General features: G+C 70.3%; 1 long non-coding RNA gene across 1 annotated transcript; it reads left to right on the top strand.

Moving 5' to 3' along the window:
* Positions 1–8,535: 8,535 nt before the first annotated feature.
* LOC309601605 lies at positions 8,536–10,014 on the top strand. The gene is made up of 3 exons (XR_014230572.1): positions 8,536–8,613; positions 9,144–9,315; positions 9,920–10,014. It is a non-coding gene; the product is annotated as an uncharacterized lncRNA (long non-coding RNA).
* Positions 10,015–26,289: the final 16,275 nt, after the last annotated feature.

Here is a 26,289-nt window from a genome sequence, read left to right as displayed (position 1 = left end):
AAAGGGCCCCCAGGGCTCGAGGATGGGCAACCATGGCCCCAATGCTGCTAGCCCTGTTCGCCGCGGTCACTGGTGGGGACCCCCATGGGGACGGGGCGGACAGGGGGGTGGCGGGGACAGGGAGGGGGAGATGGGGGGGACGGGGACACGGGGCTATGGGGGACAGGGATGGGGACAAGGGCATGGAGGACATGGGGACCAGGGCCACGGGGGAGGTGGGGACATGGCGGGGGGACGGGGACCAGGGCAATGGGGAGATGGGGACATGGGGACCAGGGCGATGGGGACGTGGGGGAGATGGGGACACGGGGGAGATGGGGACACGGGGACCAGGGCAATGGGGACGTAGGGGAGATGTGGACATGGGGACCAGCGCAATGGGGACGTGGGGGAGATGGGGACATGGGGACCAGGGCAATGGGGACGTGGGGGAGATGGGGAGATGGGTGACAGGGACATGGGGGGACAGGAGGGGACATGGGGGCAGGGGAGGGGACGTGGGGACATGGGGACGTGTCCTCTGACGTGGCACTGCCCAGCCTTGCTGGTGGTGGGCGCCGAGGCCCCCCCCCCGAGCACCCTGCCGGAGGGCGCGGGGGAGCCCTGGCTGGACACCCTGGGGCTCCTGCATCTCCCCGACATCGAGGACGAGCTGAGTGACGATGACATCATGGTGAGGGGACACGGCGGGGACACGGGGGAGGGAGGGGCTGGGGGGCACCCATGGGGGACTGGGGGGTACTGGGAGGGTACTGGGGGGGCACCCAGGAGGGACTGGGGTGGGCACCAAGAGAGGGCACTGAGGGGACACTGGGTGGGCACTGGGCTGGCGTTGTGGTGGCGATGGAGGGCACTGGGATAGCAGCAGGGGGCACTGGTGGGCACTGGGCTGGTGTAGGGGCACTGGGGGGCACTGGGATGGCAGCCGGGGGCACTGGGATGGCATTGTGGGGGTGCTGGGGGGCACTAGGATGGCAGCAGGGGGCACTGGGCTGGTGTGGGGGCACTGGGGGGCACTGGGATGGCAGCCGGGGGCACTGGTGGGCACTGGGCTGGTGGTGTGGGGGCACTGCAGGGCACTGGGGGGCACTGGGAGGTACTGGGGGGCACTGGGAGGCACTGGGCTGGCAGCGGGTGCTGAGGGGGGTCTGTGCGCAGAGCGGCGAGGAGCTGCCCACCGGCCCCACACGCTGTAACATCTGCAAGTTCGTGGTGAAGAAGCTGCACGGCATCAAGAGCAAGGTGAGGCAGCGGGGGGCCGCAACGCCGCGCGACCCCCTCGTGCCAGGCGCTCCCCTTGTGCAAGGCCCCCCCCCGTGCGAGGTGCCCAGGCAAGGCTGGGTCCCCATGCAAGGCACTACCTCCTCGTGCCATGCCCCTCATGCAAGGCCCTCGTGCAAAGTGAGCCCCCCCATGTGCTGCCGCTGTGCAAAACCCCTGCGTGCAGTGAAGCCCCTCGTGCAAGGCCCTAGTGCAAGGCAATACCCCGTGCAAAGCCCCTGTGCACGGTGAGCCCCCTCATGCAATGCCCCTCGTGCAAAGCCCTTGTGCACGGTGAGCCCCCTTCATGCAAAGCCCCCGTGCAAGGTGATGCCTCCCCCATGTGCTGCCCCCGTGCAAAACCTCTGTGTGCAGTGGGGCCCCTTGTGCAAGGCAATACCCCCCTGTGCAAGGCCCTCATGCAAGGCAGTGCCCCCCATGCAAGGCCCTCGTGCAGGGCAGTACGCCCCATGCAAGGCCCTCGTGCAAGGCAGTGCCCCGCCATGCAAGGCCCTTGCGCAAGGCAAGGCCCCTCGTGCGGCAGGCACTGACGTGTGCTGCAGGCTTCTGCGTTGCGCGTCATCGACCGCATCTGCAAGAAGATACCATTTGTCCGGCACGTGTGCAAACTGCTGCACCGTGCCCTGACGCCCATCATGGACGCCTTGGGGCGGAACGAGGACCCCACCCACGTCTGCACCCGCCTGCGCTGGTGCCATCAGAAGCTCTGAGCAGGTGAGCCCCCCACCCACCCACCCACCCACCCTGCGGGGACCCAGGCGCCGGGGCCGCACCCGGCCCACGAGGGCTCTCGAGCGGAGGGCAGGGACGCGGCGCCTCAAAGCGCTGCCGGGAAGGGGACGGGGGGGCACCCATGGGTGCTGCCAGGGCGGGGGGAGAGGGAGGGCGAGGGAATGTGGGGCGTGGGAACGCGGGGACGTGGGGTGTTCGGGGACGGGGGGACGTGGGGGGGACATGGGAACACGGGGGGACGTGGGGATAAGGGGGTATGGGGGGACAGGGGGACGTGGGGGGACAAGGGGACGTGGGGGGACATGGGGGCATGGGGGTGCGGGAACATGGGGGTGTCGAGCCATGGGGGGACATGGGGATGGGGGGGCATGGAGACATGGGGCTATGGGGCCATGGAGGGGGGCATGGGAACATAGGACACGGGGGACACGGGAGGGGCATGGGACATGGGGGGACATGGGAGGGGCATGGGACATGGGGATGTGGGGGGACATGGGGGTGTGGAGACGTGGGGACAACACGGGGGACAGGGACATGGGGACACAGTGCCTGCAGGTGCCCTGTCCCCGCTGCCACCTCTCCCCACCCCAGGCACTAGCCAGCTCCGAGGGCACCCGCTGTCACCAACGTCCCCCACACCGTCCCCCCACACCGTCCCCCCCACGCCGTGGACCACCCCGTCCCAGATCAATAAAGTCTTTGTCACCGCAGGAGTGGCACCGTGTCTGTCCCCCGCCACCGTGGGCACCGGGGTGGGATGGGGACGCGGGGACCCCGATGGGGACATGGCCATGGGGGACACAGGGGCGTGGGGACAACGGCAGGGGCACGGGGTGGGGGACAGGGTGGCAGCCCCCAAGTGTCCCCGTGGCCGGGGCGCACGTGTCGCCGCGGTGCTGGCATCGTCCCAACGGCCACCTCCCGCCGGGGCTATAAGAGGCCGCGGGGCTCGGCCCTGCCAGCACCGCCATGGCACCGCCACCGTCACCGTCACCCGCGCTGGCCCTGCTCCTCGCCCTGCTCTGTGCCACCCCAGGTAGGGCCCCCGCACCCCCGGGCTGAGTGCCCCCCAGAGCCGGGTGCACCCCCTGGGGGACCCTATGGCGGAGCTGGGGGGGGCCCAGACCCCTGGGTCCCCTCCCCAGGGCTGGGCTGGCCGTGAGGGAGCACCCACACTGGGGGCGAAGGGCGCTGACACCTGGGTCCCCTCTTGGGGATGGGGGGGGGCCTTGGGTGGGGGTCCCGGACGCCTGGGTCCCCTCTTGGGGTCTTGGGGTGGGGTGGGACACCAGCGAGGGGCATTGGGGTGGGGGTGCCGGACGCCTGGGTGCCCCCCTGAGGGCTGGGGGTGGGATGGGGCACCTTGGGGTGGGGGTCCCGGACGCCCGGCTCCCCCGCGAGGCCGGGGTGCCGGGTGCTGACGGCGGCCGCAGGGCTGGGGGTGCCGGGGGGCCGCTGCGGGGTGCCCCCCGCCGCCTGGTGCCAGAGCTGGGAGACGGCGCTGCGCTGCGGGGCCCTGGGGCACTGCGCCCGCCACGCCTGGGCCCCCCCCGCCACGGTGAGAGCCCCTCGCCCGCAGCCCCCGCCCCACGCCCCCCGATGTCCCCGTGCCCCCTCCCTTTGTCCCCGTGGCCCCGCATGTTCCCAACGCACCCTGTGTCCCCCACAGCCCCATACCCTACACCCCGTGTCCCATGCACCATGGCCCCATCTCCCAGTGTCCCCATGCCCCCATTCCCCCATGTCCCCACGTCCCCATTCTCCCACGTCTCCGTGTCCCCCATGTTGCCATGCCCCCATTCTCCCATGTCCCCACGCCCCCACGCCCCCACGCCCCCATGTCCCCCATGTTGCCATGCCTCCATGCCCCCAGGTCCCCAGCTCCCAATGGCCCCATGCCCCCATTCCCCCATGTCCCCACGTCCCCATTCTCCCACGTCTCCGTGTCCCCCATGTTGCCATGCCCCCATTCTCCCATGTCCCCACGCCCCCACGCCCCCACGCCCCCACGCCCCCATGTCCCCCATGTTGCCATGCCTCCATGCCCCCAGGTCCCCAGCTCCCAATGGCCCCATGCCCCCATTCCCCCATGTCCCCACGTCCCCATTCTCCCACGTCTCCGTGTCCCCCATGTTGCCATGCCCCCATTCTCCCATGTCCCCACGCCCCCACGCCCCCACGCCCCCATGTCCCCCATGCCTCCATGCCTCCATGCCCCCAGGTCCCCAGCTCCCAATGGCCCCATGGCCCCATTCCCCCATGGCCCATACACCACATCCCCGTGTCCCCATGCCACACATCTGTATGTCCCAATGTCCCCACATAACCATGCCCTGTGTCCCCACGTCCCCGTGCCATATGTCCCCGTGCCCCCCAAGTTCATTTCCCCTACGCCCCGCGCCGTGTGTCCCCACGTCACGCGTCCCTGTGTCCCCATGTCCCATGTCCCCGTGCCCGGTGCCACCTCTCGCAGGACATGTGCGCCGACTGCCAGCAGATCGTCACCCTCCTCACCCGCATGGCCAACGAGTCGGCCACCAAGGTGCCCATGGGGATGGGGGGGCATGGGGTGGCCACCGTGGGTGCCAGCACGGGTGCCATGGTGGCTGTGGGCACGGGGTGGCCACCACGGGTGCCGCTGTGGGTGCCAGCACGGGTGCCATGGTGGCTGTGGGCACGGGGTGGCCACCACGGGTGCCGCTGTGGGTGCCAGCACGGGTGCCATGGTGGCTGTGGGCACGGGGTGGCCACCACGGGTGCCGCTGTGGGTGCCAGCACGGGTGCCATGCTGGCTGTGGGCACGGTGTGGGGGACACCGGGCATGGGGGACACTGGGCTTGGGGACACCGTGCCAGCTAGGGACACCTTGGGGTGCTGGGGGGATTGGGGACACTGTTCTGGCCAGGGACACCTTGGGGTGCTGGGGGACACCGCGCCAGCTGGGGACAGCTCGGGGGACTGGGGGGACTGGCGACACTGTCCACACTGACCCCGGTGCCTGCTGTCCCCTATACCCAATGTCCCCATGCCCCCCCGTACCAGGTGTCCCCTATATCCACTGGCCCTGGTGTCCCCCATACCCGGTGCCCCCCATGCCCGGTGTCCCCCATGCCCGGTGTCCCTAGTGTCCCCCATTCCCCATGGCCCCCGTACCCGGTATCCCCCGTACCCGGTGGCCCCCGTACCCGGTATCCCCCATTCCCGGTATCCCCCGTACCCGGTGGCCCCCATTCCCGGTGTCCCCGGTCGCCCCCGGTTCCCCCGTCCCGTCCCCCACCCGCAGCACACGGGCAGCCCTGGGCGCCGCCATCTTGGCGGGGCGCGGCGGGGCGGAGCGGCGGCGGCGCCCCCTGGCGGCTGGAGGCCGCGGGGAGGACTGGGGGTACTGGCAGGGAGACTGGGGGGTACTGGCAGGGATACTGGGGGTAATGGGAGCACTGGGGGTAATGGGGGACACTGTGGGTAATTGAGGGCACTGGGGGTACTGGGCGGGGATACTGGGAGCACTGGGGATACTGGGGGTAATGGTGGGTACTGGAGGGTACTGAAGAAACTGAGGGTAATAGGGGTACTGGGGGTACTGGGGATTACTGGGGGTACTGGGGGGAACTGGGAGGCACTGGGGGTAATGGGGGACACTGGGGGTCACTGGGGGGCATTGGGGGCTACTGGGGGTAACAAGGGTACTGGGAGGTACTGGGGGGCACTGGTGGTAATGGGGGACACTGGGGGCTACTGGAGGGCCTTGGGGGCTACTGGGGGTAAGAGGGGTACTGGAGGGCACTGGGGGCAACGCGGGACACTGGGGCTCCGGCTCGGGGAAGGTCTGCAATGGCCCCGGGGGCACGGCGACGCGGAGGAGGCCGTTGGCCGCCCGGCAGCCGTTTGCGGGGCTGAGGAAGGAGGGGAGCGCCGGGAAAGGCGGGAAGCCTTCGGCAGCGGCGAGGCAAGCCTCCCGAGATAAGCACGGGGCGGCCGGCACCAGCCATCCCGCGGCTCCCGCTGGCCCTCCGGCTTCGGCGGAGGGTGGCCACCCTCACGTTTCGGTGTGCCAGCTCTGTCGAGAGGGCGTTTGGGTTTGGCTACCCAGGGCAACAGCCCGTAGCCGACACGCGCGCATCGAACGTGTTGCTGGTGGGCAAGTGGCCCGGCCGATGCCAGCTGGTGTCTGCCAGAGCGGCTGCCAGAGCGGCTACCAGAGCGGCCTGCTGGCTCGGCCGCTTTGCTCAAGTTGCCTTGCTGGCTAGCGGCAGCGGGTAAGCCAAGGGGCAGTTTGCCCTCAGCTCTTATCAAAGAGAGCGGTCCGTGTCCCGGCTTATCAGATAAACGCCAGCAAGCCGCCTTAACGTTTCGGTCTCTTACAAGGGGGAACTGGGACATACTGGAGGTTACTGGGGGGCACTGGAGGTTACTGGGGGGCACTGGGGGTCCTGGCGTTCCCCCGCCGGCGGTGGCAGCAGCCCGGGGGCTCTGCCCTGGCCCCCCGAGCCCCCCCGGTGCCGCAGGGGAAGCTGACGGTGACGGAGCCTTGTGGCTTCACGGGGGACAGGGACAGGAAGGGGGGCAGGGACAGGGCCCCCCCCCGTCCCCTCCCCGGTGGCTTTGGGGTTTGCGGTGGCCCCGGGGACCTGCTGGGAAGAGGCGGGTGGCACAGTTCCCCTCATGTCCTCCCTCCCCCAGGTCCCCCCTTATCTTCCCCCATCCCCAAAGTCCCCCCAGGTCCCCACCGTGTCCCCTTGTCACCCCCAGGGCCCCCCACGTCCCCCCAGGTCCCCAAAGTCCCCCAGGTCCCTCCTGGCCTCCCCCTTTGTCCCTCAGGTCCCCCCGCAGGTCCCTCCTTGTCCCCCCAGGTCCCCCCAGTCCCCCTGCTCTCTCCTTGTCCCCTCCCAGTCCTCCCAGTGTCCCCCAAGACCCCATGACCTCCTCTTGTCCACCCCCAGTGTCCCCCCAATGACCCCCAAGTCCCCATGGTCTCCTCTTGTCCCTCCCAATGTCCCCTCAGTGTCACCAATGTCCCCATGGTCCACCCTTGTCCCCCCCAATGTCCCCCCAGTATCCCCATGGTCCCCATGGTCTCCTCTTGTCTCCCCCAGTCTCCCCATGGTCCCCATGGCCTCCCCTTGTCCCCCCGTGTCCCCCAGGTCCCCAAGGACTCCCCCAGCCCCCCGTGTCCCCCGTCCCCGCCAGCAGACGTGACCGGGGGCCACTGTTCCCTGATGCCTGGGTCCCCCCGGCCCCCCGCTGCGGCTGCCGTGGTTTTGGGGGGGGGCCCTTTCCTGCCGTCACCCTGGGTGCCACCCCTCCCTGCGGGGACATAAAGGGCCCCCAGGGCTCGAGGATGGGCAACCATGGCCCCAATGCTGCTAGCCCTGTTCGCCGCGGTCACTGGTGGGGACCCCCACGGGGACGGGGTGGACAGGGGGGTGGCGGGGACAGGGAGGGGGAGATGGGGGGGACGGGGACACGGGGCTATGGGGGACAGGGATGGGGACAAGGGCATGGAGGACATGGGGACCAGGGCCACGGGGGAGGTGGGGACATGGCGGGGGGACGGGGACCAGGGCAATGGGGAGATGGAGACATGGGGACAAGGGAGATGAGGTCATGGGGGGAGATGCGGACATGGGGACGAGCGCAATGGGGACGTGGGGGAGATGGGGACATGGGGACCAGGGCGATGGGGACGTGGGGGAGATGGGGACACGGGGGAGATGGGGACACGGGGACCAGGGCGATGGGGACGTGGGGGAGATGGGGACATGGGGACCAGGGCAATGGGGACGTGGGGGAGATGGGGAGATGGGTGACAGGGACATGGGGGGACAGGAGGGGACATGGGGGCAGGGGAGGGGACGTGGGGACATGGGGACGTGTCCCCTGACGTGGCACTGCCCAGCCTTGCTGGTGGTGGGCGCCGAGGCCCCCCCCCCGAGCACCCTGCCGGAGGGCGCGGGGGAGCCCTGGCTGGACACCCTGGGGCTCCTGCATCTCCCCGACATCGAGGACGAGCTGAGTGACGATGACATCATGGTGAGGGGACACGGCGGGGACACGGGGGAGGGAGGGGCTGGGGGGCACCCATGGGGGACTGGGCAGGTACTGGGAGGGTACTGGGGGGGCACCCAGGAGGGACTGGGGTGGGCACCAAGAGAGGGCACTGAGGGGACACTGGGTGGGCACTGGGCTGGCATTGTGGTGGCGATGGAGGGCACTGGGATAGCAGCAGGGGGCACTGGTGGGCACTGGGCTGGTGTAGGGGCACTGGGGGGCACTGGGATGGCAGCCGGGGGCACTGGGATGGCATTGTGGGGGTGCTGGGGGGCACTAGGATGGCAGCAGGGGGCACTGGGCTGGTGTGGGGGCACTGGGGGGCACTGGGATGGCAGCCGGGGGCACTGGTGGGCACTGGGCTGGTGGTGTGGGGGCACTGCAGGGCACTGGGGGGCACTGGGAGGTACTGGAGGGCACTGGGAGGCACTGGGCTGGCAGCGGGTGCTGAGGTGGGTCTGTGCGCAGAGCGGCAAGGAGCTGCCCACCGGCCCCATACGCTGTAAAATCTGCAAGTTCGTGGTGAAGAAGCTGCAGGGCATCAGGAGGAAGGTGAGGCAGGGGGGGGCCACGACGCCGCGCGACCCCCTCGTGTCAGGCGCTCCCCTTGTGCAAGGCCCCCCCCCGTGCGAGGTGCCCAGGCAAGGCTGGGTCCCCATGCAAGGCACTACCTCCTCGTGCCATGCCCCTCGTGCAAGGCCCTCGTGCAAAGTGAGCCCCCCCATGTGCTGCCGCCGTGAAAACCCCTGTGTGCAGTGAAGCCCCTCGTGCAAGGCCCTAGTGCAAGGCAATACCCCGTGCAAAGCCCCTGTGCACGGTGAGCCCCCTCATGCAATGCCCCTCGTGCAAAGCCCTTGTGCACGGTGAGCCCCCTTCATGCAAAGCCCCCGTGCAAGGTGATGCCTCCCCCATGTGCTGCCCCCGTGCAAAACCTCTGTGTGCAGTGGGGCCCCTTGTGCAAGGCAATACCCCCCTTGTGCAAGGCCCTTGTGCAAGGCCCTCATGCAAGGCAGGGCCCCGCCATGCAAGGCCCTTGCGCAAGGCAAGGCCCCTCGTGCGGCGGGCACTGACGTGTGCTGCAGGCTTCTGCGTTGCGCGTCATCAACCGCATCTGCAAGAAGATACCATTTGTCCGGCATGTGTGCAACCTGCTGCACCATGCCATGACGCGCATCATGGACGCCTTGGGGCGGAACGAGGACCCCACCCGCGTCTGCACCCGCCTGCGCTGGTGCCAGCAGAAGCTCTGAGCAGGTGAGCCCCCCACCCACCCACCCACCCACCCTGCGGGGACCCAGGCGCCGGGGCCGCACCCGGCCCACGAGGGCTCTCGAGCGGAGGGCAGGGACGCGGCGCCTCAAAGCGCTGCCGGGAAGGGGACGGGGGGGGCACCCATGGGTGCTGCCAGGGCGGGGGGAGAGGGAGGGCGAGGGAATGTGGGGCGTGGGAACGCGGGGACGTGGGGTGTTCGGGGACGGGGGGACGTGGGGGGGACATGGGAACACGGGGGGACGTGGGGATAAGGGGGTATGGGGGGACAGGGGGACGTGGGGGGACAAGGGGACGTGGGGGGACATGGGGGCATGGGGGTGCGGGAACATGGGGGTGTCGAGCCATGGGGGGACATGGGGATGGGGGGGCATGGAGACATGGGGCTATGGGGCCATGGAGGGGGGCATGGGAACATAGGACACGGGGGGACACGGGAGGGGCATGGGACATGGGGGGACATGGGAGGGGCACGGGACATGGGGATGTGGGGGGACATGGGGGACGTGGGGACAACACGGGGGACAGGGACATGGGGACACAGTGCCTGCAGGTGCCCTGTCCCCGCTGCCACCTCTCCCCACCCCAGGCACCAGCCAGCTCCGAGGGCACCCGCTGTCACCAACGTCCCCCACACCGTCCCCCCACGCCGTCCCCCCCACGCCGTGGACCACCCCGTCCCAGATCAATAAAGTCTTTGTCACCGCAGGAGTGGCACCGTGTCTGTCCCCCGCCACCGTGGGCACCGGGGTGGGATGGGGACGCGGGGACCCCGATGGGGACATGGCCATGGGGGACACAGGGGCGTGGGGACAACGGCAGGGGCACGGGGTGGGGGACAGGGTGGCAGCCCCCAAGTGTCCCCGTGGCCGGGGCGCACGTGTCGCCGCGGTGCTGGCATCGTCCCAACGGCCACCTCCCGCCGGGGCTATAAGAGGCCGTGGGGCTCGGCCCTGCCAGCACCGCCATGGCACCGCCACCGTCACCGTCACCCGCGCTGGCCCTGCTCCTCACCCTGCTCTGTGCCACCCCAGGTAGGGCCCCCGCACCCCCGGGCTGAGTGCCCCCCAGAGCCGGGTGCACCCCCTGGGGGACCCTATGGCGGAGCTGGGGGGGGCCCAGACCCCTGGGTCCCCTCCCCAGGGCTGGGCTGGCCGTGAGGGAGCACCCACACTGGGGGCGAAGGGCGCTGACACCTGGGTCCCCTCTTGGGGATGGGGGGGGGCCTTGGGTGGGGGTCCCGGACGCCTGGGTCCCCTCTTGGGGTCTTGGGGTGGGGTGGGACACCAGCGAGGGGCATTGGGGTGGGGGTGCCGGACGCCTGGGTGCCCCCCTGAGGGCTGGGGGTGGGATGGGGCACCTTGGGGTGGGGGTCCCGGACGCCCGGCTCCCCCGCGAGGCCGGGGTGCCGGGTGCTGACGGCGGCCGCAGGGCTGGGGGTGCCGGGGGGCCGCTGCGGGGTGCCCCCCGCCGCCTGGTGCCAGAGCTGGGAGACGGCGCTGCGCTGCGGGGCCCTGGGGCACTGCGCCCGCCACGCCTGGGCCCCCCCCGCCACGGTGAGAGCCCCTCGCCCGCAGCCCCCGCCCCACGCCCCCCGATGTCCCCGTGCCCCCTCCCTTTGTCCCCGTGGCCCCGCATGTTCCCAACGCACCCTGTGTCCCCCACAGCCCCATACCCTACACCCCGTGTCCCATGCACCATGGCCCCATCTCCCAGTGTCCCCATGCCCCCATTCCCCCATGTCCCCACGTCCCCATTCTCCCACGTCTCCGTGTCCCCCATGTTGCCATGCCCCCATTCTCCCATGTCCCCACGCCCCCACGCCCCCACGCCCCCATGTCCCCCATGTTGCCATGCCTCCATGCCCCCAGGTCCCCAGCTCCCAATGGCCCCATGCCCCCATTCCCCCATGTCCCCACGTCCCCATTCTCCCACGTCTCCGTGTCCCCCATGTTGCCATGCCCCCATTCTCCCATGTCCCCACGTCCCCACGCCCCCACGCCCCCACGCCCCCATGTCCCCCATGCCTCCATGCCTCCATGCCCCCAGGTCCCCAGCTCCCAATGGCCCCATGGCCCCATTCCCCCATGGCCCATACACCACATCCCCGTGTCCCCATGCCACACATCTGTATGTCCCAATGTCCCCACATAACCATGCCCTGTGTCCCCACGTCCCCGTGCCATATGTCCCCGTGCCCCCCAAGTTCATTTCCCCTACGCCCCGCGCCGTGTGTCCCCACGTCACACGTCCCTGTGTCCCCATGTCCCATGTCCCCGTGCCCGGTGCCACCTCTCGCAGGACATGTGCGCCGACTGCCAGCAGATCGTCACCCTCCTCACCCGCATGGCCAACGAGTCGGCCACCAAGGTGCCCATGGGGATGGGGGGGCATGGGGTGGCCACCGTGGGTGCCAGCACGGGTGCCATGGTGGCTGTGGGCACGGGGTGGCCACCACGGGTGCCGCTGTGGGTGCCAGCACGGGTGCCATGGTGGCTGTGGGCACGGTGTGGGGGACACCGGGCATGGGGGACACTGGGCTTGGGGACACCGTGCCAGCTAGGGACACCTTGGGGTGCTGGGGGGATTGGGGACACTGTTCTGGCCAGGGACACCTTGGGGTGCTGGGGGGATTGGGGACACTGTTCTGGCCAGGGACACCTTGGGGTGCTGGGGGACACCGCGCCAGCTGGGGACAGCTCGGGGGACTGGGGGGACTGGCGACACTGTCCACACTGACCCCGGTGCCTGCTGTCCCCTATACCCAATGTCCCCATGCCCCCCCGTACCAGGTGTCCCCTATATCCACTGGCCCTGGTGACCCCATGCCCGGTGTCCCCCATGCCCGGTGTCCCCCACACCCTGTGTCCCCCCATACCCAGTCTCCCTGGTGTCCCCCATACCCGGTGCCCCCCATGCCCGGTGTCCCCCATGCCCGGTGGCCCTGGTGTCCCCCATGCCCGGTGCCCCCCATGCCCGGTATCCCCCATGCCCGGTGGCCCTGGTGTCCCCCATGCCCGGTGCCCCCCCATGCCCGGTATCCCCCATTCCCGGTTTCCCCCATACCCGGTGCCCCCCCATTCCCGGTATCCCCCGTACCCGGTATCCCCCATTCCCGGTGGCCCTGGTGTCCCCCATACCCGGTGCCCCCCATGCCCGGTATCCCCCATGCCCGGTGGCCCTGGTGTCCCCCATGCCCGGTGTCCCCCATACCCGGTGTCCCCCGTACCCGGTATCCCCCGTACCCGGTATCCCCCATTCCCGGTATCCCCCATACCCGGTGGCCCCCATTCCCGGTGGCCCCGGTCGCCCCCGGTTCCCCCGTCCCGTCCCCCACCCGCAGCACACGGGCAGCCCTGGGCGCCGCCATCTTGGCGGGGCGCGGCGGGGCGGAGCGGCGGCGGCGCCCCCTGGCGGCTGGAGGCCGCGGGGAGGACTGGGGGTACTGGCAGGGAGACTGGGGGGTACTGGGAGGGATACTGGGGGTAATGGGAGCACTGGGGGTAATGGGGGACACTGTGGGTAATTGAGGGCACTGGGGGTACTGGGCGGGGATACTGGGAGCACTGGGGATACTGGGGGTAATGGTGGGTGCTGGAGGGTACTGAAGAAACTGAGGGTAATAGGGGTACTGGGGGTACTGGGGATTACTGGGGGTACTGGGGGGAACCTGGAGGCACTGGGGGTTACTGGGGGACACTGGGGGCTACTGGGGGGCATTGGGGGCTACTGGGGGTAACAAGGGTACTGGGAGGTACTGGGGGGCACTGGTGGTAATGGGGGACACTGGGGGCTACTGGAGGGCATTGGGGGCTACTGGGGGTAACAAGGGTACTGGGAGGTACTGGGGGGCACTGGTGGTAATGGGGGACACTGGGGGCTACTGGAGGGCCTTGGGGGCTACTGGGGGTAAGAGGGGTACTGGGAGGCACTGGGGGCAACGCGGGACACTGGGGCTCCGGCTCGGGGAAGGTCTGCAATGGCCCCGGGGGCACGGCGACGCGGAGGAGGCCGTTGGCCGCCCGGCAGCCGTTTGCGGGGCTGAGGAAGGAGGGGAGCGCCGGGAAAGGCGGGAAGCCTTCGGCAGCGGCGAGGCAAGCCTCCCGAGATAAGCACGGGGCGGCCGGCACCAGCCATCCCGCGGCTCCCGCTGGCCCTCCGGCTTCGGCGGAGGGTGGCCACCCTCACGTTTCGGTGTGCCAGCTCTGTCGAGAGGGCGTTTGGGTTTGGCTACCCAGGGCAACAGCCCGTAGCCGACACGCGCGCATCGAACGTGTTGCTGGTGGGCAAGTGGCCCGGCCGATGCCAGCTGGTGTCTGCCAGAGCGGCTGCCAGAGCGGCTACCAGAGCGGCCTGCTGGCTCGGCCGCTTTGCTCAAGTTGCCTTGCTGGCTAGCGGCAGCGGGTAAGCCAAGGGGCAGTTTGCCCTCAGCTCTTATCAAAGAGAGCGGTCCGTGTCCCGGCTTATCAGATAAACGCCAGCAAGCCGCCTTAACGTTTCGGTCTCTTACAAGGGGGAACTGGGACATACTGGAGGTTACTGGGGGGCACTGGAGGTTACTGGGGGGCACTGGGGGTCCTGGCGTTCCCCCGCCGGCGGTGGCAGCAGCCCGGGGGCTCTGCCCTGGCCCCCCGAGCCCCCCCGGTGCCGCAGGGGAAGCTGACGGTGACGGAGCCTTGTGGCTTCACGGGGGACAGGGACAGGAAGGGGGGCAGGGACAGGGCCCCCCCCCGTCCCCTCCCCGGTGGCTTTGGGGTTTGCGGTGGCCCCGGGGACCTGCTGGGAAGAGGGGGGTGGCACAGTTCCCCTCATGTCCTCCCCCCCCCAGGTCCCCCCTTATCTTCCCCCATCCCCAAAGTCCCCCCAGGTCCCCACCGTGTCCCCTTGTCACCCCCAGGGCCCCCCACGTCCCCCCAGGTCCCCAAAGTCCCCCAGGTCCCTCCTGGCCTCCCCCTTTGTCCCTCAGGTCCCCCCGCAGGTCCCTCCTTGTCCCCCCAGGTCCCCCCAGTCCCCCTGCTCTCTCCTTGTCCCCTCCCAGTCCTCCCAGTGTCCCCCAAGACCCCATGACCTCCTCTTGTCCACCCCCAGTGTCCCCCCAATGACCCCCAAGTCCCCATGGTCTCCTCTTGTCCCTCCCAATGTCCCCTCAGTGTCACCAATGTCCCCATGGTCCACCCTTGTCCCCCCCAATGTCCCCCCAGTGTCCCCATGGTCCCCATGGTCTCCTCTTGTCTCCCCCAGTCTCCCCATGGTCCCCATGGCCTCCCCTTGTCCCCCCGTGTCCCCCAGGTCCCCAAGGACTCCCCCAGCCCCCCATGTCCCCCGTCCCCGCCAGCAGACGTGACCGGGGGCCACTGTTCCCTGATGCCTGGGTCCCCCCGGCCCCCCGCTGCGGCTGCCGTGGTTTTGGGGGGGGGCCCTTTCCTGCCGTCACCCCGGGTGCCACCCCTCCCTGCGGGGACATAAAGGGCCCCCAGGGCTCGAGGATGGGCAACCATGGCCCCAATGCTGCTAGCCCTGTTCGCCGCGGTCACTGGTGGGGACCCCCACGGGGACGGGGCGGACAGGGGGGTGGCGGGGACAGGGAGGGGGAGATGGGGGGGACGGGGACACGGGGCTATGGGGGACAGGGATGGGGACAAGGGCATGGAGGACATGGGGACCAGGGCCACGGGGGAGGTGGGGACATGGCGGGGGGACGGGGACCAGGGCAATGGGGAGATGGGGGACACGGGTGGGGACAGGGGGCTTTGGTGGGATGGGGACATGGGGGACGGGGACGTAGGGTGGGGACAGAGGGGACATGGAGGGATGGGGAGCAGGGCAGAGATGGGGAAGGGGGCAGGAGGGTTGGGGACATGGAGGGTTGGGGACAAAGAGGGGATGAAGACAAGGGGGGACGGGGACATGAGGACATGGGGGACATGGGGACCAGGGCGATGGGGACACGGGGGAGATGGGTGACAGGGACATGGGGGGACAGGAGGGGACATGGGGGCAGGGGAGGGGACGTGGGGACATGGGGACGTGTCCCCTGACGTGGCACTGCCCAGCCTTGCTGGTGGTGGGCGCCGAGGCCCCCCCCCCGAGCACCCTGCCGGAGGGCGCGGGGGAGCCCTGGCTGGACACCCTGGGGCTCCTGCATCTCCCCGACATCGAGGACGAGCTGAGTGACGATGACATCATGGTGAGGGGACACGGCGGGGACACGGGGGAGGGAGGGGCTGGGGGGCACCCATGGGGGACTGGGGGGCACTGGGCTGGTGTTGTGGAGGCACTGGGGGGCACTGGAAGGCACTGGGGGGCACTGGGTGGGCACTGGGCTGGTGTTGTGGGGGCACTGGGAGGCACTGGGGGGGCACTGGTGGGCACTGGGCTCATGTTGTGGGGGCACTGGGGGGCACTGGGAGGCACTGGGCTGGCAGCGGGTGCTGAGGCGGGTCTGTGCACAGAGCGGCAAGGAGCTGCCCACCGGCCCCACGCGCTGTAAAATCTGCAAGTCCGTGGTGAAGACGCTGCAGGGCATCAAGAGGAAGGTGAGGCAGCGGGGGGCCGCAACGCCGCGCGACCCCCTCGTGCCAGGCGCTCCCCTTGTGCAAGGCCCCCCCCCCCGTGCGAGGTGCCCAGGCAAGGCTGGGTCCCCATGCAAGGCACTACCTCCTCGTGCCATGCCCCTCGTGCAAGGCCCTCGTGCAAAGTGAGCCCCCCCATGTGCTGCCGCCGTGAAAACCCCTGTGTGCAGTGAAGCCCCTCGTGCAAGGCCCTAGTGCAAGGCAATACCCCGTGCAAAGCCCCTGTGCACGGTGAGCCCCCTCATGCAATGCCCCTCGTGCAAAGCCCTTGTGCACGGTGAGCCCCCTTCATGCAAAGTCCCCGTGCAAGGTGATGCCTCCCCCATGTGCTGCTCCCGTGCAAAACCTCTGTGTGCAGTGGGGCCCCTTGTGCAAGGCAATACCCCCCTGTGCAAGGCCCTCATGCAAGGCAGTGCCCCCCATGCAAGGCCCTCGTGCAGGGCAGTACGCCCCATGCAAGGCCCTCGTGCAAGGCAGTGCCCCCCATGCAAGGCCCTCGTGCAAGGCAAGGCCCCTCGTGCAGCGGGCACTGACGTGTGCTGCAGCTTTCCACGGGGCGCCTCATCGACCGCATCTGCAAGAAGATGCCACGCGGCCAGGACCTGTGCAGCAACCTGCTGAAAACCGCCCTGACGCCCATCATGGAAGCCTTGGGGCGGGGCAATGACCCCACCCGCGTCTGCACCCGCCTGGGCTGGTGCTAGTCGCAGCTCTGAGCAGGTGAGCCCCCCACCCACCCACCCACCCACCCTGCGGGGACCCAGGCGCCGGGGCCGCACCCGGCCCACGAGGGCTCTCGAGCGGAGGGCAGGGACGCGGCACCTCAAAGCGCTGCCGGGAAGGGGACGGGGGGGCACCCATGGGTGCTGCCAGGGCGGGGGGAGAGGGAGGGCGAGGGAATGTGGGGCGTGGGAACGCGGGGACGTGGGGTGTTCGGGGACGGGGGGACGTGGGGGGGACATGGGAACACGGGGGGACGTGGGGATAAGGGGGTATGGGGGGACAGGGGGACGTGGGGGGACAAGGGGACGTGGGGGGACATGGGGGCATGGGGGTGCGGGAACATGGGGGTGTCGAGCCATGGGGGGACATGGGGATGGGGGGGCATGGAGACATGGGGCTATGGGGCCATGGAGGGGGGCATGGGAACATAGGACACGGGGGGACACGGGAGGGGCATGGGACATGGGGGGACATGGGAGGGGCATGGGACATGGGGATGTGGGGGGACATGGGGGTGTGGAGACGTGGGGACAACACGGGGGACAGGGACATGGGGACACAGTGCCTGCAGGTGCCCTGTCCCCGCTGCCACCTCTCCCCACCCCAGGCACCAGCCAGCTCCGAGGGCACCCGCTGTCACCAACGTCCCCCACACCGTCCCCCCACGCCGTCCCCCCCACGCCGTGGACCACCCCGTCCCAGATCAATAAAGTCTTTGTCACCGCAGGAGTGGCACCGTGTCTGTCCCCCGCCACCGTGGGCACCGGGGTGGGATGGGGACGCGGGGACCCCGATGGGGACATGGCCATGGGGGACACAGGGGCGTGGGGACAACGGCAGGGGCACGGGGTGGGGGACAGGGTGGCAGCCCCCAAGTGTCCCCGTGGCCGGGGCGCACGTGTCCCCGCGGTGCTGGCATCGTCCCAACGGCCACCTCCCGCCGGGGCTATAAGAGGCCGCGGGGCTCGGCCCTGCCAGCACCGCCATGGCACCGCCACCGTCACCGTCACCCGCGCTGGCCCTGCTCCTCACCCTGCTCTGTGCCACCCCAGGTAGGGCCCCTGCACCCCCGGGCTGAGTGCCCCCCAGAGCCGGGTGCACCCCCTGGGGGACCCTATGGCGGAGCTGGGGGGGGCCCAGACCCCTGGGTCCCCTCCCCAGGGCTGGGCTGGCCGTGAGGGAGCAACCACACTGGGGGCGAAGGGCGCTGACACCTGGGTCCCCTCTTGGGGATGGGGGGGGGCCTTGGGTGGGGGTCCCGGACGCCTGGGTCCCCTCTTGGGGTCTTGGGGTGGGGTGGGACACCAGCGAGGGGCATTGGGGTGGGGGTGCCGGACGCCTGGGTGCCCCCCTGAGGGCTGGGGGTGGGATGGGGCACCTTGGGGTGGGGGTCCCGGACGCCCGGCTCCCCCGCGAGGCCGGGGTGCCGGGTGCTGACGGCGGCCGCAGGGCTGGGGGTGCCGGGGGGCCGCTGCGGGGTGCCCCCCGCCGCCTGGTGCCAGAGCTGGGAGACGGCGCTGCGCTGCGGGGCCCTGGGGCACTGCGCCCGCCACGCCTGGGCCCCCCCCGCCACGGTGAGAGCCCCTCGCCCGCAGCCCCCGCCCCACGCCCCCCGATGTCCCCGTGCCCCCTCCCTTTGTCCCCGTGCCCCCGCATGTTCCCAACGCACCCTGTGTCCCCCACAGCCCCATACCCTACACCCCGTGTCCCATGCACCATGGCCCCATCTCCCAGTGTCCCCATGCCCCCATTCCCCCATGTCCCCACGTCCCCATTCTCCCACGTCTCCGTGTCCCCCATGTTGCCATGCCCCCATTCTCCCATGTCCCCACGCCCCCACGCCCCCACGCCCCCATGTCCCCCATGTTGCCATGCCTCCATGCCCCCAGGTCCCCAGCTCCCAATGGCCCCATGGCCCCATTCCCCCATGGCCCATACACCACATCCCCGTGTCCCCATGCCACACATCTGTATGTCCCAATGTCCCCACATAACCATGCCCTGTGTCCCCACGTCCCCGTGCCATATGTCCCCGTGCCCCCCAAGTTCATTTCCCCTACGCCCCGCGCCGTGTGTCCCCACGTCACGCGTCCCTGTGTCCCCATGTCCCATGTCCCCGTGCCCGGTGCCACCTCTCGCAGGACATGTGCGCCGACTGCCAGCAGATCGTCACCCTCCTCACCCGCATGGCCAACGAGTCGGCCACCAAGGTGCCCATGGGGATGGGGGGGCATGGGGTGGCCACCGTGGGTGCCAGCACGGGTGCCATGGTGGCTGTGGGCACGGGGTGGCCACCACGGGTGCCGCTGTGGGTGCCAGCACGGGTGCCATGGTGGCTGTGGGCACGGGGTGGCCACCACGGGTGCCGCTGTGGGTGCCAGCACGGGTGCCATGCTGGCTGTGGGCACGGTGTGGGGGACACCGGGCATGGGGGACACTGGGCTTGGGGACACCGTGCCAGCTAGGGACACCTTGGGGTGCTGGGGGGATTGGGGACACTGTTCTGGCCAGGGACACCTTGGGGTGCTGGGGGACACCGCGCCAGCTGGGGACAGCTCGGGGGACTGGGGGGACTGGTGACACTGTCCACACTGACCCCGGTGCCTGCTGTCCCCTATACCCAATGTCCCCATGCCCCCCCGTACCAGGTGTCCCCTATATCCACTGGCCCTGGTGACCCCATACCCGGTGTCCCCCACACCCTGTGTCCCCCCATACCCAGTCTCCCTGGTGTCCCCCATACCCGGTGCCCCCCATGCCCGGTGTCCCCCATGCCCGGTGGCCCTGGTGTCCCCCATACCCGGTGCCCCCCATGCCCGGTGTCCCCCATGCCCGGTGTCCCTAGTGTCCCCCATTCCCCATGGCCCCCGTACCCGGTATCGCCCATACCCGGTGGCCCCCGTACCCGGTATCCCCCATTCCCGGTGTCCCTGGTGTCCCCCATACCCGGTATCCCCCATGCCCGGTATCCCCCATGCCCGGTGGCCCTGGTGTCCCCCATTCCCGGTATCCCCCGTACCCGGTGGCCCCCATTCCCGGTTTCCTCCGTACCCGGTGGCCCCCATTCCCGGTGTCCCCGGTCGCCCCCGGTTCCCCCGTCCCGTCCCCCACCCGCAGCACACGGGCAGCCCTGGGCGCCGCCATCTTGGCGGGGCGCGGCGGGGCGGAGCGGCGGCGGCGCCCCCTGGCGGCTGGAGGCCGCGGGGAGGACTGGGGGTACTGGCAGGGAGACTGGGGGGTACTGGGAGGGATACTGGGGGTAATGGGAGCACTGGGGGTAATGGGGGACACTGTGGGTAATTGAGGGCACTGGGGGTACTGGGCGGGGATACTGGGAGCACTGGGGATACTGGGGGTAATGGTGGGTACTGGAGGGTACTGAAGAAACTGAGGGTAATAGGGGTACTGGGGGTACTGGGGATTACTGGGGGTACTGGGGGGAACTGGGAGGCACTGGGGGTAATGGGGGACACTGGGGGTCACTGGGGGGCATTGGGGGCTACTGGGGGTAACAGGGGTACTGGGAGGTGCTGGGGGGCACTGGTGGTAATGGGGGACACTGGGGGCTACTGGAGGGCATTGGGGGCTACTGGGGGTAACAAGGGTACTGGGAGGTACTGGGGGGCACTGGTGGTAATGGGGGACACTGGGGGCTACTGGAGGGCCTTGGGGGCTACTGGGGGTAAGAGGGGTACTGGGAGGCACTGGGGGCAACGCGGGACACTGGGGCTCCGGCTCGGGGAAGGTCTGCAATGGCCCCGGGGGCACGGCGACGCGGAGGAGGCCGTTGGCCGCCCGGCAGCCGTTTGCGGGGCTGAGGAAGGAGGGGAGCGCCGGGAAAGGCGGGAAGCCTTCGGCAGCGGCGAGGCAAGCCTCCCGAGATAAGCACGGGGCGGCCGGCACCAGCCATCCCGCGGCTCCCGCTGGCCCTCCGGCTTCGGCGGAGGGTGGCCACCCTCACGTTTCGGTGTGCCAGCTCTGTCGAGAGGGCGTTTGGGTTTGGCTACCCAGGGCAACAGCCCGTAGCCGACACGCGCGCATCGAACGTGTTGCTGGTGGGCAAGTGGCCCGGCCGATGCCAGCTGGTGTCTGCCAGAGCGGCTGCCAGAGCGGCTACCAGAGCGGCCTGCTGGCTCGGCCGCTTTGCTCAAGTTGCCTTGCTGGCTAGCGGCAGCGGGTAAGCCAAGGGGCAGTTTGCCCTCAGCTCTTATCAAAGAGAGCGGTCCGTGTCCCGGCTTATCAGATAAACGCCAGCAAGCCGCCTTAACGTTTCGGTCTCTTACAAGGGGGAACTGGGACATACTGGAGGTTACTGGGGGGCACTGGAGGTTACTGGGGGGCACTGGGGGTCCTGGCGTTCCCCCGCCGGCGGTGGCAGCAGCCCGGGGGCTCTGCCCTGGCCCCCCGAGCCCCCCCGGTGCCGCAGGGGAAGCTGACGGTGACGGAGCCTTGTGGCTTCACGGGGGACAGGGACAGGAAGGGGGGCAGGGACAGGGCCCCCCCCCGTCCCCTCCCCGGTGGCTTTGGGGTTTGCGGTGGCCCCGGGGACCTGCTGGGAAGAGGGGGGTGGCACAGTTCCCCTCATGTCCTCCCCCCCCCAGGTCCCCCCTTATCTTCCCCCATCCCCAAAGTCCCCCCAGGTCCCCACCGTGTCCCCTTGTCACCCCCAGGGCCCCCCACGTCCCCCCAGGTCCCCAAAGTCCCCCAGGTCCCTCCTGGCCTCCCCCTTTGTCCCGCAGGTCCCCCCGCAGGTCCCTCCTTGTCCCCCCAGGTCCCCCCAGTCCCCCTGCTCTCTTCTTGTCCCCTCCCAGTCCTCCCAGTGTCCCCATGGTCCCCGTGGTCTCCTCTTGTCCCCCCCCATGTCCCCATAGCCTCCTCTTGTCCCCTCAGTGTCCCCATGGTCTCCCCTTGTCTCCTCCGACGTCCCCCCAGTATCCCCATGGTCCCCATGGTCTCCTATTGTCCCCCCCCCAGTGTCCCCATGGTCTCCACTTGTCCCCCCAATGTCCCCATGATCCCGCCTTGTCCCCCCCAATGTCTCTCCAGTGTCCCCATGGTCCCCATGGCCTCCCCTTGTCCCCCCGTGTCCCCCAGGTCCCCAAGGACTCCCCCAGCCCCCCATGTCCCCCGTCCCCACCAGCAGACGTGACCAGGGGCCACTGTTCCTGGATGCCTGGGTCCCCCCGGCCCCCCGCTGCGGCTGCCGTGGTTTTGGGGGGGGGCCCTTTCCTGCCGTCACCCCGGGTGCCACCCCTCCCTGCGGGGACATAAAGGGCCCCCAGGGCTCGAGGATGGGCAACCATGGCCCCAATGCTGCTAGCCCTGTTCGCCGCGGTCACTGGTGGGGACCCCCACGGGGACGGGGCGGACAGGGGGGTGGCGGGGACAGGGAGGGGGAGATGGGGGGGACGGGGACACGGGGCTATGGGGGACAGGGATGGGGACAAGGGCATGGAGGACATGGGGACCAGGGCCACGGGGGAGGTGGGGACATGGCGGGGGGACGGGGACCAGGGCAATGGGGAGATGGGGACATGGGGACAAGGGAGATGAGGTCATGGGGGGAGATGCGGACATGGGGACGAGCGCAATGGGGACGTGGGGGAGATGGGGACATGGGGGAGATGGGGACACGGGGACCAGGGCAATGGGGACGTGGGGGAGATGGGGACATGGGGACCAGCGCAATGGGGACATGGGGGAGATGGGGACACGGGGACCAGGGCAATGGGGACGTGGGGGAGATGGGGAGATGGGTGACAGGGACATGGGGGGACAGGAGGGGACATGGGGGCAGGGGAGGGGACATGGGGACATGGGGACGTGTCCCCTGACGTGGCACTGCCCAGCCTTGCTGGTGGTGGGCGCCGAGGCCCCCCCCCCGAGCACCCTGCTGGAGGGCGCGGGGGAGCCCTGGCTGGACACCCTGGGGCTCCTGCATCTCCCCGACATCGAGGAGGAGCTGAGTGACGATGACATCATGGTGAGGGGACACGGCGGGGACACGGGGGAGGGAGGGGCTGGGGGGCACCCATGGGGGACTGGGGGGCACTGGGGGGCACTGGGGGGCACTGGGCTGGCAGCGGGTGCTGAGGGGGGTCTGTGCGCAGAGCGGCGAGAAGCTGCCCACCGGCACCCTGCGCTGTGACATCTGCAAGTTCGTGGTGAAGACGCTGCAGGAAATCGCGGTGCACCCCAAGAGCAAGGTGAGGCAGCGGGGGGCCACGACGCCGCGCGACCCCCTCGTGCCAGGCGCTCCCCTTGTGCAAGGCCCCCCCCCCGTGCGAGGTGCCCAGGCAAGGCTGGGTCCCCATGCAAGGCACTACCTCCTCGTGCCATGCCCCTCGTGCAAGGCCCTCGTGCAAAGTGAGCCCCCCCATGTGCTGCCGCTGTGCAAAACCCCTGCGTGCAGTGAAGCCCCTTGTGCAAGGCCCTAGTGCAAGGCAATACCCCGTGCAAAGCCCCTGTGCACGGTGAGCCCCCTCATGCAATGCCCTTCGTGCAAAGCCCTTGTGCACGGTGAGCCCCCTTCATGCAAAGCCCCCGTGCAAGGTGATGCCTCCCCCATGTGCTGCCCCCGTGCAAAACGTATGTGTGTGCTGAGGCCTCTTGTGCAAGGGAATACCCCCCTGTGCAAGGCCCTCGTGCAAGGCAGTGCCCCGCCATGCAAGGCCCTTGCGCAAGGCAAGGCCCCTCGTGCGGCGGGCACTGACGTGTGCTGCAGGCTTCCGCGGCGCGCCTCATCGACCGCATCTGCAAGAAGCTGCGACACGGCCAGGACCTGTGCAGCGAACTGCTGAACCACGCCCTGACGCGCATCATGGAAGCCTTGGGGCGGGGCGATAACCCCACCCGCCTCTGCACCCACCTGCGCTGGTGCCAGCAGAAGCTCTGAGCAGGTGAGCCCCCCACCCACCCACCCACCCACCCTGCGGGGACCCAGGCGCCGGGGCCGCACCCGGCCCACGAGGGCTCTCGAGCGGAGGGCAGGGACGCGGCACCTCAAAGCGCTGCCGGGAAGGGGACGGGGGGGCACCCATGGGTGCTGCCAGGGCGGGGGGAGAGGGAGGGCAAGGGAATGTGGGGCGTGGGAACGTGGGGACGTGGGGTGTTCGGGGACGGGGGGATGTGGGGGGACATGGGGGGATGTGGGGGGGACAAGGGGACATGGGGGGATATGGGGTTATGGGGGGACATGGGGACATGGGGGGGACGTGGGGGGACATGGGGGCATGGGGGTGCGGGAACATGGGGGTGTCGAGCCATGGGGGGACATGGGGATGGGGGGGCATGGAGACATGGGGCTACGGGGACATGGAGGGGGACATGGGAACATAGGACACGGGGTGACACGGCAGGGCATGGGACACGGGGGGACACGGGAGGGGCACGGGACATGGGGATGTGGGGGGACATGGGGGTGTGGAGACGTGGGGACAACACGGGGGACAGGGACATGGGGACACAGTGCCTGCAGGTGCCCTGTCCCCGCTGCCACCTCTCCCCACCCCAGGCACTAGCCAGCTCCGAGGGCACCCGCTGTCACCAACGTCCCCCACACCGTCCCCCCACGCCGTCCCCCCCACGCCGTGGACCACCCCGTCCCAGATCAATAAAGTCTTTGTCACCGCAGGAGTGGCACCGTGTCTGTCCCCCGCCACCGTGGGCACCGGGGTGGGATGGGGACACGGGGACCCCGATGGGGACATGGCCATGGGGGACACAGGGGCGTGGGGACAACGGCAGGGGCACGGGGTGGGGGACAGGGTGGCAGCCCCCAAGTGTCCCCGTGGCCGGGGCGCACGTGTCCCCGCGGTGCTGGCATCGTCCCAACGGCCACCTCCCGCCGGGGCTATAAGAGGCCGCGGGGCTCGGCCCTGCCAGCACCGCCATGGCACCGCCACCGTCACCGTCACCCGCACTGGCCCTGCTCCTCGCCCTGCTCTGTGCCACCCCAGGTAGGGCCCCCGCACCCCCGGGCTGAGTGCCCCCCAGAGCCGGGTGCACCCCCTGGGGGACCCTATGGCGGAGCTGGGGGGGGCCCAGACCCCTGGGTCCCCTCCCCAGGGCTGGGCTGGCCGTGAGGGAGCACCCACACTGGGGGCGAAGGGCGCTGACACCTGGGTCCCCTCTTGGGGATGGGGGGGGGCCTTGGGTGGGGGTCCCGGACGCCTGGGTCCCCTCTTGGGGTCTTGGGGTGGGGTGGGACACCAGCGAGGGGCATTGGGGTGGGGGTGCCGGACGCCTGGGTGCCCCCCTGAGGGCTGGGGGTGGGATGGGGCACCTTGGGGTGGGGGTCCCGGACGCCCGGCTCCCCCGCGAGGCCGGGGTGCCGGGTGCTGACGGCGGCCGCAGGGCTGGGGGTGCCGGGGGGCCGCTGCGGGGTGCCCCCCGCCGCCTGGTGCCAGAGCTGGGAGACGGCGCTGCGCTGCGGGGCCCTGGGGCACTGCGCCCGCCACGCCTGGGCCCCCCCCGCCACGGTGAGAGCCCCTCGCCCGCAGCCCCCGCCCCACGCCCCCCGATGTCCCCGTGCCCCCTCCCTTTGTCCCCGTGGCCCCGCATGTTCCCAACGCACCCTGTGTCCCCCACAGCCCCATACCCTACACCCCGTGTCCCATGCACCATGGCCCCATCTCCCAGTGTCCCCATGCCCCCATTCCCCCATGTCCCCACGTCCCCATTCTCCCACGTCTCCGTGTCCCCCATGTTGCCATGCCCCCATTCTCCCATGTCCCCACGCCCCCACGCCCCCACGCCCCCATGTCCCCCATGCCTCCATGCCTCCATGCCCCCAGGTCCCCAGCTCCCAATGGCCCCATGGCCCCATTCCCCCATGGCCCATACACCACATCCCCGTGTCCCCATGCCACACATCTGTATGTCCCAATGTCCCCACATAACCATGCCCTGTGTCCCCACGTCCCCGTGCCATATGTCCCCGTGCCCCCCAAGTTCATTTCCCCTACGCCCCGCGCCATGTGTCCCCACGTCACGCGTCCCTGTGTCCCCATGTCCCATGTCCCCGTGCCCGGTGCCACCTCTCGCAGGACATGTGCGCCGACTGCCAGCAGATCGTCACCCTCCTCACCCGCATGGCCAACGAGTCGGCCACCAAGGTGCCCATGGGGATGGGGGGGCATGGGGTGGCCACCGTGGGTGCCAGCACGGGTGCCATGGTGGCTGTGGGCACGGGGTGGCCACCACGGGTGCCGCTGTGGGTGCCAGCACGGGTGCCATGGTGGCTGTGGGCACGGGGTGGCCACCACGGGTGCCGCTGTGGGTGCCAGCACGGGTGCCATGGTGGCTGTGGGCACGGGGTGGCCACCACGGGTGCCGCTGTGGGTGCCAGCACGGGTGCCATGGTGGCTGTGGGCACGGGGTGGCCACCACGGGTGCCGCTGTGGGTGCCAGCACGGGTGCCATGGTGGCTGTGGGCACGGGGTGGCCACCACGGGTGCCGCTGTGGGTGCCAGCACGGGTGCCATGCTGGCTGTGGGCACGGGGTGGCCACCACGGGTGCCGCTGTGGGTGCCAGCACGGGTGCCATGGTGGCTGTGGGCACAGGCGGCCGTGGAGGGCTTCCTGCGGCGGGAGTGCGCGGCGCTGCCGGTGCCCACCATGGTGACGCCCTGCCAGAACCTGGTGCACGAGTACTTCAGCCTCC

This window comes from Platalea leucorodia, assembly GCF_965183815.1.
Source record: "Platalea leucorodia genome assembly, chromosome: W".
In the NCBI taxonomy this organism is placed as follows: Eukaryota; Metazoa; Chordata; class Aves; order Pelecaniformes; family Threskiornithidae; genus Platalea; species Platalea leucorodia.
The sequence above is the reverse complement of the archived record's forward strand: the minus strand, read 5'-3'. Positions and strand labels throughout refer to the sequence as shown.